This window comes from Coregonus lavaretus (genome assembly GCF_964263955.1).
Source record: "Coregonus lavaretus genome assembly, contig: HAP1_SCAFFOLD_606, whole genome shotgun sequence".
NCBI lineage: Eukaryota > Metazoa > Chordata > Actinopteri > Salmoniformes > Salmonidae > Coregonus > Coregonus lavaretus.
The window spans coordinates 106,707-117,953 of record NW_028165111.1 but is presented as its reverse complement, the minus strand read 5'-3'; the positions used below and the strand labels follow the sequence as shown (position 1 = coordinate 117,953).

At 42.4% G+C, this 11,247-nt stretch overlaps 1 protein-coding gene across 1 annotated transcript in view; it reads right to left on the bottom strand.

Moving 5' to 3' along the window:
• Positions 1-11,247, bottom strand: part of LOC311116262 (catenin alpha-1-like) — a 194,991-nt gene that overhangs the window by 103,740 nt on the left and 80,004 nt on the right. The gene's annotated exons all lie outside the window — the stretch shown is intronic.

Below are 11,247 nucleotides of genomic sequence, written 5' to 3'. Positions count from 1 at the left end.
GCTGAGGTTTGCAAAAGACCATTAGGATTGGACCGTAGAGGACTGGAGTAAAGTCATCTTCTCTGATGGGCAAAGCTGAAAATTGGACTCAACACCTGGTCATCTAATGGTTAGACGGAGACCTGGAGAGGCCTACAAGCCACAGTGTCTCGCACACACTGTGAAATCTGGTGGAGGATTGGTGATGATCTGGGGGTGCTTCAGCAAGGCTGGAATCGGGCAGATTTGTCTTTGTGAAGGACACATGAATCAAGCCACGTACAAGGTTGTCCTGGAAGAAAACTTGCTTCCTTTTGCTTTGACATTGTTCCCAAACTCTGAGGATTGGTTTTTCCAGCAGGACAATGTGCCATGCCACACAGCCAGGTCAATCAAGGTGTGGATGGAGGACCACCAGATCAAGACCCTGTCATGGACAGCCCAATCTCCAGATCTGAACCCCATTGAAAACTTCTGGAATGTGATCAAGAGGAAGATGGATGGTCACAAGCCATCAAACAAAGCCGAGCTGCTTGAATTTTTGGCATAAAGTCCCCCAACATCAATGTGAAAGACTGGTGGAGAGCATGCCAAGATGCATGAAAGCTGTGATTGAAAATCAGGGTTATTCCACCAAATATTGATTTCTGAACTCTTTCTAAGTTAAAACATTAGTATTGTGTTGTTTAAAAATGAACATGAACTTATTTTCTTTGCATTATTCGAGGTCTGACAACACTGCATCTTTTTTGTTATTTTGACCAGTTGTCATTTTCTGCAAATAACTGCTCTAAATGACAACATTTTTATTTGGAATTTGGGAGAAATGTCAGTAGTTTATAGAATAAAACAAAAATGTTATTTTTACCCAAACACATACCTTTAAATAGTAGAACCAGAGAAACTGATAATTTTGCAGTGGTCTCTTAATTTTTTCCACAGCTACACATAATAATGTTTCCTGATCTTTCTTACATCTCTCAGATATAGGACAGACCTCAGAATAAACTTCCTTTAGATTTTTTCTTGGGGACTATGTTGTTCCATGTAGTGAATCTATTCATTCAATGTGTTTGTATGGGCTAATGGCAGTAAGGCAAATTCAATGTTTAAAAAACACAAAACAATGATATAGTTCAAGGGTTTTTAAAATTATAAATCGAATCGCTAAATGATCCTTGGTATGACCTTAAAACAATTCCACATGTTAGCTTAGTAGAATTTGAAGCTCAAGTAGGCTATTGATTCATGTTAACTAACTGTTCAAAGGGTTTTCTCTAAGGAAGTCTGCTAATGTGGTGCCTTTGTTTCACGATCTGGCCTCTGTACCCATCTGGAGAGGGGAAGAACATTGTGCCCCAAATGACTCCCCATATGCACTATATAGGCACCCTATTCCCTACAGGCCATGGTCAAAAGTAGTACACTACATAGGGGATAGGGTGCCATTCGGGACACAGATACCGTCCTGTTTTTGGCAACGATCCAATCCCACGCAACAAGTCTTACATTCATGACTGAGTCAGATCAGAACAAAGACATCACAGACATAAGCACCTTGTTTGAACCTACAATGCCACTGCAATTATAACTGCACCTACAATGAACAGCCAACAAAGGCCAAAGGAACTGGTTAGAGCTTAAATCTGAAATAGAAGATTAAACTATCCATTAAAAGGACACTTTATAAGCAGTTATTCTGCTGTTAGTATATATGCAGTGCTGTAAGATTTGATACACACTGACGTTTTATAGTTGTTACCCATACTGCACGATTCCTCGTTTGTCATTTTTTGAAGCTTCTGCATTGCCCTCCATTACAGTGTTGTACGTCACCTCCCAGGGCGCAACGCTCCGGTTAGTCTGCAATTAGCTTAGCTGGCTAGAAAGCACAGACGAATCTTATGCTATAAGTCATTTGACATTACTTTTGGGTTGTATCATATTATAATGCTTGCATGAATATAATGCTGAATATATGTTCATTGTCACCAATCAACTGTATCTGATGGCTAGCTAGCTAGCTAGCTAGCATGCTAGCCTGACGGCTACATCCAAAATAGTGTTCGCAAAAAACAGCAGAGTATACTCTTAGTGAATGTCTTAAACAGTCCAAACAACATGTAGGCCTGTTACAACATTTATTATGAAATGTACAGGCAAATCACTACGGAATCCTAGTCTCTCATGATCGAAGCCTGTATCTTTAAATGCTAACATTAGCAATGCTAGCTAGCTAAGTAGCTAACCCTGCTGCATCTGAAATAAAGTGTTCTCAAAAATAACAGGCGAATACAGCCTTAGCAACTGTCCAAGCAACCGTCCAACAACACTGGAGGCCTATTGTAACTAATAATAAGTGTGACGTTTACAAAGTAATTCACTACGTAAATATAGGCTATTTGGAAAGGGCGCAATGGCAGCCGGAGCTGCAACATCGTTGGTGATGGAGGGAGTGGTTTTGCCAAATAGAATCATGGGAGTTTGAGCCATGAATAGAACAAATATATAGGCGTAAGCTGACTATAAAATATCATTCTATAGGTTTTGGAGTGTCTATTTAAAAAAATAGCTAAATTCTTTATAAACTACTTGGGTGTACAACTGTCCTCACATTCGTGAGCTAACGTAACGGTTTAGAGCAGGCAGATACGGACATAACAAATACAACTGTTTATTATGGATTCTCCTGACATTAAGTTGGAATGCGCTACACAGTATGTGAATTCACGTGCGCTACTCTCGCACGCCAATTGACAACGTCTCTCCGGGTGATTTGGGCGTACACACACTCCTGTGCAGTTTCAGAAAGTTGCATAAAAATACCAATCATTGATGCATTTTGTTCATGTCTCATGATTCACTTGGTCAAATTAATGCATTTTCTAATAAATTCAACAGATTTAGTTGATTTCCTACTAAGTTCAATACATTTTTCAATATTGTTGAATTCCGTTTGAATGTCTGGATTCCGTGATTTTGTCCGCAACACAGATTATATAGGGCCCTACAAATGTCAAGTGGCTGAATTGCACTTTAATATAATATTACCAATCTGCCATCTGAGACTTACAACCTTCCATTTGTATATCATCAGGTCCACCATTGAAACAATTTATTCAAACTAAGGACATTTACCCTGAAGTAACACTATGACCGTTCTCCATACACTATCATTAGTCTAACACCCCCCCCCCGCCCGCGTCTCTCCCGTCCTTCAGCACAAAACGATGCACTTTCACTCAAAAACGAAAAGGGGATTTATTCAGGTTAAGACACAGGTTGTGCATTACTTTGTTTAGAGTGCGTACTAAATGGCAACCTATTTCCTATATAGTGCACTACTTTTGACCAGAGCCCTATGGGCCTTGGTCAAAAGTAGTGCGCTATAAAGGGAATAGGGTGCCATTTGGGATGCAGGCATATCACTGGGCGCAGGACAAAGCATTATAATGAGGGAAGGGCTCTGGAAGGCTGCCAGTGTGTGCTTGTCTCAGGAAAGGAATCTAAACTAACAGATAAATTAGCTGCTTGTTTGTTTCTGGGTTTTTCCAGAGGGTCCAGAGAGGCCGAAACTTATTTATCAGTTTGGGAGACTATTTATTTATTTATTCAGGATATTAATGAAATGCAATTACAATACATTTCAGGAGAGCAGCGTGAGAGGAATTGGTATGTAAATTCCCTGGGCAATCCTTTCCTAGATTAGCGATTCGTTTCTCTCTACAGAGCAAGAAAATAAAACGGTCTCATTGTGTCCCTGTGGATCTTTTCTGGGACAGCCTAGCCCTAGACATTCTATTTTAACAGCAACAATAGCAGTATCATCTTCCCCCAGTGTTGCCTTCCTTAACAAGAAACGAGTTCTTTGAAAATAACTCAAGGTTTAAGCAGCAACACACAGGGAACATCTGCAGTATACCAGAGACGAGGAGTTGAGGGGAAAAAAAATTGTTTCTGATCTAAAATCATTTTTTTTCTTCTTCAGTGAGAGAATAGCTTTCAGGGGTGGTTTGGAAAAAAGAGCTTTCAGGGTGGTTTGGGAAAATAATAGCTTTCAGGGGTGGTTTGGGAAGAGAATAGCTTCCAGTGTTCGGGTTCAGGGGTGGTAAAGCCTCTGCCTCCCAATAATGAAATTACAGTGTATCCAGATCCCTAGGTTCATCCCAAATAGAAGCCCTATTTCCTATGTAGTGCACTACATTTGACAAGTGACCAATATAGGGAACAGGGTGCCATTTGGGAAGGAGCCCTAGTGTTTGTCATCCCTGCAACCTGGATTGGAGTGCTGAACGATTTGAGAGAGCGAGAGACAGATGTGTGTGCTCTGAACCATGCATAGACGTGGCCAGTCTCCCTCCCCTTATTCATCACAGATCTCTGCCGCACCCCAAATGGCACCCTATTCCCTATATAGTGCACTACTTTTGACCAGGACCCATAGGACAATTCTCTCAACTTGGAGCCAATGTAGTTCTCTCCCTCTCTCCAACCAACAAAACAAAATACACAACAGACTGCAATATTATGACTTTCATGTAAATATCCCAAGTAGTTTTTGCCAATGGCAAAATAACTGCGGCTGTGTTTGAAATGTAGGTCACTGCCTGGCATTAAAACTCTGCTTTCTGCCAACTGACAGGGAGAAAATGGCTCTGTGGGTGACGATGGGGTCTTTGTGAGTGGATGTTTGAAGGTCACTAACCCAGTTCGAAAATAGTCCGGAAAAACCTATTTTTTCAAAAAGAACAGTGTAGAACTAATCAAATGGAGAAATGGGAGGTGGATGAAAACTAATGCACTCTCACAGCAGGCAGCAGGCCCTTTGAATATCTATGTAAGAAAGCTATTCATTGACTACAGCTCAGCATTCAACACCATAGTGCCCTCTAAGGTCATCACAAAGCTCAGAACACCAACCCTCTGCAACTGGATCCTGCACTTCCTGACGGGCCGCCCCCAGGTGGTGAGGGTAGGCAACAACACATCCACCACGCTGACCATCAACATGGTGTCCCCTCAGGGGTGCGTGCTCAGTCCCCTCCTGTCCTCCCTGTTCACCCACGACTGCGTGGGCCGCACACAACGCCAACATCAAGTTTGCTGACGACACCACGGTGGTAGGACTGATCAACAACAACGATGAGACAACCTATAGGGAGGAGGTCAGAGACCTGGCGGTGTGGTGCCAGGACAACAACCTCTCCCTCAACGTCAGCAAGAGAACGTCAGCAAGACAAAGTTCCTCGGTTTCCACATCACTAAGGAATTAACATGATCCACATACACCCACACAGTTGTGAAGGGCACGTCAGAACCTCATCCCCCTCAGAAGGCTGAATTATTTTATTTTTTATGGGCACTCAGATCCTCAAAAAGTTCTACAGCTGCACCATTGAGAGCATCATTAATGGCTGCATCACCGCTTGGTACGGCAACTGCAAGGCACCCGACTGCAAGGCGCCCGACTGCAAGGCGCCCGACTGCAAGGCGCCCGACTGCAAGGCGCCCGACTGCAAGGCGCCCGACTGCAAGGCGCCCGACTGCAAGGCGCCCGACTGCAAGGCGCTGGAGGGTGGTGAGTAGGGCTGGGGTCGAGCTCCCTGCCAACCAGGACCTCTACACCAGGCAGTGTCAGAGGAAGGCCACCCAAGACACAGACTGTTCTCTCTGCTTCCGCAAGCGGTAACAGTGCACCAAGTCTGGAACAAAGAGAACCCTGAACAGCTTCTACCCACAAGCCATAACACTGCTAAACAAGACTGCTAAATAGCTAATCAAATGGCTATTGACCCTTCTTGCACTAACTCTTGCATCGACTATGCACACACAGACTCTACCCACACATACTTACAACGACATTACATTTACATTTTAGTCATTTAGCAGACGCTCTTATCCAGAGCGACTTACAGTTAGTGAGTGCATACATTTTTTATTTGTTTTTCATACTCCCAACAAACTACATATGCCCAAACAAAAACACCCACACATTCTCACTAACCACACACGCTGCTGCTACTGCCTATCTATCCTGTTGACAGGTCACTTACCCCTACCTATATGTACATAGCTAACTCAATTACCTCGTAACACCCTGCATATCGACTTGGTACTGGTACTCTCTGTATATAGCCATGTTATTACCCGGTACTCCCTGTATATAGCCATGTTATTACCTGGTACTCCCTGTATATAGCCATGTTATTACCTGGTACTCCCTGTATATAGCCATGTTATTACCCGGTACTTCCTGTATATAGCCTCATTACTACCTGGTACTCCCTGTATATAGCCTCATTACTACCTGGTACCCCTTGTATATAGCCTCATTACTACCTGGTACCCCCTGTATATAGCCTCATTACTACCTGGTACTCCCTGTATATAGCCATGTTATTACCTGGTACTCCCTGTATATAGCCTCATTACTACCTGGTACTCCCTGTATATAGCCATGTTATTACCTGGTACTCCCTGTATATAGCCATGTTATTACCTGGTACTCCCTGTATATAGCCATGTTATTACCTGGTACTCCCTGTATATAGCCATGTTATTACCTGGTACTTCCTGTATACAGCCCCGTTACCACCTGGTACTTCCTGTATATAGCCATGTTATTACCTGGTACTCCCTGTATATAGTCACGTTACTACCCGGTACTTCCTGTATACAGCCCCGTTACCACCTGGTACTTCCTGTATATAGCCATGTTATTACCTGGTACTCCCTGTATATAGCCATGTTATTACCTGGTACTTCCTGTATATAGCCTCATTACTACCTGGTACTCCCTGTATATAGCCTCATTACTACCTGGTACCCCTTGTATATAGCCTCATTACTACCTGGTACTCCCTGTATATAGCCACGTTACTACCCGGTACTTCCTGTATACAGCCCCGTTACCACCTGGTACTTCCTGTATACAGCCCCGTTATTACCCGGTACTTCCTGTATACAGCCCCGTTACCACCTGGTACTTCCTGTATACAGCCCCGTTACCACCTGGTACTTCCTGTATACAGCCCCGTTACCACCTGGTACTTCCTGTAAACAGCCCCGTTATTACCCGGTACTTCCTGTATACAGCCCCGTTACCACCTGGTACTTCCTGTATACAGCCCCGTTACCACCTGGTACTTCCTGTAAACAGCCCCGTTACTACCTGGTACTTCCTGTATATAGCCACGTTATTACCTGGTACTTCCTGTATATAGCCACGTTATTACCAGGTACTTCCTGTATATTGCCAAGTTATTATCAGGTACTTCCTGTATATAACTACGTTATTACCAGGTACTTCCTGTATATAGCCACGTTATTACCTGACACTTCCTGTATATAGCCACGATTTTACCTGACACTTCCTGTATATAGCCACGATATTACCTGACACTTCCAGTATAAAGGAATAGAGTCTAGTAAATGACAGGGTTTGGTCTAAAGGGGTTTGGTCTGTATCACACATCAGGATCAAGGACTTGTCCCTCTTTAACTAACCTCAGTATTATTGTGAGGAAGATGGCCTTTCACTTGAGATCATATTGTGAGTAACATCAGCTGAACTTTAGATCAGTATGGTCTGTACTCGGTACAATATCAATGAGTAAATTCCTCTCGATATCCAGCCTTCAACTCCAGCCATATTTTAGGATCAGGAGAAAGTCCAAGGTTGTTTCAGACAGAGAAAGAGTTAGTGGCACTCAAGTCTCCATTAAACCTCATTTAAACACCTGATTTACTTAACAAAAGGGTCCATCTCAATAGGCGGTCCTCTTTTGGTCTCTACTGCTCCTCAAGCGAGAGGGAGGCTGATGACATCCCAGATTTCCATCAGCCCAACTGATTGAATGCCCTCCTCAACAAAAAAAAACATGTTTTCCCCTTTAGTGTGCGTACTTTAGTCTTTATACTTGGCAAATCGCTTTTCAAACGTAAACGTTCAACAATCGCTGGAGGAAGTCTTTAATGGAAGACCTGACTGACTCATTGATCCAGCATGGTGGTGGTAATAAGCTCATGAAACATAGCATCACTCCAATTCCAGTAGAGCTAGCCTGAATGGACCCCTCTGCTCTGCTCTACCCTATGTGCCTGGGTCAAAAGTAGTGCACTACATAGGGAATAGGGTGCCATTTGGGAAACAAAGCCTATTTTCCCAAGGGTACGAACAGAGAACAGTAAAGATGCTGGGAGAAAACACTCTTCTATCCTTTACTCTTCTCATTGCTTCGATCATTCCCTCTCTCCCTCTCATCCTTAACTCCTCTCATTCCCTCTCTCTCTCTCCTTCTCTCTCACCGTCCTTTATTTCTTTCACTGTCCTCCCCCTCTTTCATTCTCTCTCTCCTCCCAGTGTGATTTCCTCCCCATCTCTCCTCCCATCTCTCTCTCCTGATTGTCTGATATCAGCCTAGATAAAACACACACACAGTGATGGGGCTGCCTCTGCATGGGAAGGAGAGAATATCAGGGTCTATTCCATTATGACAGTGGGGAAATAGAGGTCTGGAATGGGTTCACGCAATGGACAGGAACACATTAGCCACGCAGTAGCAACCAATCATTACAAGCAAATACGCTGCTGGTGCATTTAGCACACACTAGCCCAGGGCTTCCACACACACCAGACTAGGGGTTTCCCCAAACTTTTTTTTGCTTCTGGACCCACCAATTGAGGTGTCTTGAGTCGCGACCCACCATAACGGTTGAGTGATGAAAAAAAAACATACACAGACCAAACAATAAGCCGATATGTTGGCAGCGGAGAGAACGTTTAGCAGTTTCATAGTTAATCTCCTGCAATTCCACACACCCTGCCATGGAGCTGAAAGAAAATGGTGCAGTTTTTAAGCTAATTTCTTGCAATTCTACTCATTTTGACATGGCTAATGCTGTGTTCTTTTGCTCAAACATAAAATCAACGGGGGCCTGATTTTTCTAGCTTTTATTTAGTTGATTGTAAATTCTCAAAGACTATATAGGCAATTATTGAAACATTTATAGATCCATTATCTTTGACATACTTTCTATTTGGTTTTAGTCATTTACATTTACACTGAAAGCGTTTTCGTATCCCGAAAATGTATTTGATTTTGTCAACGTCATCCCCCCTGGTACCTTGCAGCCATCCACAAGTGGGTCCCGACCCGTAGTTTGGGAACCACCACAATAGACGTGCACACAAACACTAGACAACCCCATCAACAACGTGACAGACCTCAGAGGATACATCGTAAGATCTCATCACTGCTTCCTCTATTGAACAAATTAAAGTTTTGGGGGTGGCTGGGACAGGGGGAGGGAGCACTACATTCAGAGCACTACTTTATAAATAAAAGCACACAGGGCAAAAGTAGTGCACTATACATGGAATAGAGTGTGCTATTATGGACACAACCAAAATACACGCGCATAGAAAAACCTCAAAAGACCTGTTTACGTGACCTAAGCAGGCCTGCTTCAGACAAGAGGAAGAATAACAGAAAAAACAGCATGTGTAACAGGAGATCAAGGTGAATAATTTATCTAGCCTAATCATTTCCAGGCCCAGATATGCTCTTAAAGGGATACTATGGTATTTTGGCAATGAATCCCTTTATCTACTTACCCAGAGTCAGATGAACTCGTGGATACCACTTATGTCTCTGCGTGCAGTTTGAAGGCACTCGCTAACTAGCTTTAGCGCAATTGCTTACTAGCTGTAGCGCAATGACTGGAAGCCATTAGTAACAGCTAGCATGTTAACGCTAGTTAGAATTAGCTCGCGAAACTGCCTCTAACTTTCTTCATACTGGATGCAGAGACATACAAACGGTATCCGTGAGTTTATCGGACTGTATACAGTGCCTTCAGAAAGTGTTGACACTTTTTCCACATTGTGTTGTGTTAGTCTGAATTTAAAATGAATTAAAATTAGATGTTTTGTTTACTGGCCTACACACACACACACACACACACAATACCTCATCATGTCAAAGTGGAATTATGTTTTTTCGAAATGTTTACAAGTTAATAAAAAATGAAAAGCTGAAATGTCTTCAGTCAATAAGTCTTCAACCCCTTTGTCATGGCATGCCTAAATAATTTCAGGAGTAAAAATGTAATTAAGACAATACAGTAAATGGCATGGACTCACTGTGTGCAATAATATTGTTTAACATGATTTTATTTTTTACTACCTCATCTCTCACACATACAGATAATTATCTGTAAGGTCCCACAGTCGAGCAGTGAATTTCAAACACAGATTTGACCACAAAGACCAGGGAGGTTTTCCTATGCCTCGCAAAGAAGGGCATCTATTGGTAGACGGGTACAAATTTAAAAAAAGCAGACATTGAATATCCCTTCGAGCATGGTGAAGTTATTAATTACACTTTGGATGATGTAAGAATACACGCAGTCACTAAAAATGTATAGGCGTCCTTCCTAACTCAGTTGCCAGAGAGGACGGAAACCGCTCAGGCCATGAGGCCAATGATGACTTTAAAACAGTTACAGAGTTCAATGGCTGTGATAGTAGAAAACTGAGGATGAATCAACAACATTGTAGTTACTCCACAATACTAACCTAAATGACAGAGTGAAAAGAAGGAAGCCTGAACAGAATAAAACATATTCCAAAACATACATCCTGTTTGCAACAAGGCACTAAAGTAAAACTGCTAAAAATGTGGCAAAGAAATTAACTTTATGTCTGGAATACAAAGTGTTAAGTTTGGGGCAAACAACACATCCCTGAGTACAACTCCTCATATTTTCAAGCATGGAAGTGGATGTATCATGTTATGGGTATGCTTCTCATCAGCAAGGGAGTTTATTTTAGGATTTAAAAAACGGAATAGAGCTAAGCAGCGGAAAAATCCTAAAGGAAAACCTGGTTCAGTCTGCTTTCCAACAGACACTGGTAGACAAATTCACCTTTCAGCGGAACATTAACCTAAAACACAAGGCCAAATATACACCGGAGTTGCTTACCAAGAAGACAGTGAATGTTCCTTAGTGGCAGAGTTACGGTTTTGACTTAGAGATGAACTATGCAGAAAATGGCTCCGCCATTTCCTGGTTGCAAAAATGTGAATAGTTTTGTCTAATTTAAATTTAAATGTGACAAAACAAGCAAGTTTAGAGTACAGAATCATTTTACCGTCTAAACCGCTGAGAAATATATTTTCCAAAGATAGTATTTTCAGCTGTTAGACTCAAAAACAAAACTTGATGGGAAGCATAGAAATTGCGTACATAGAACAGATCTACCAC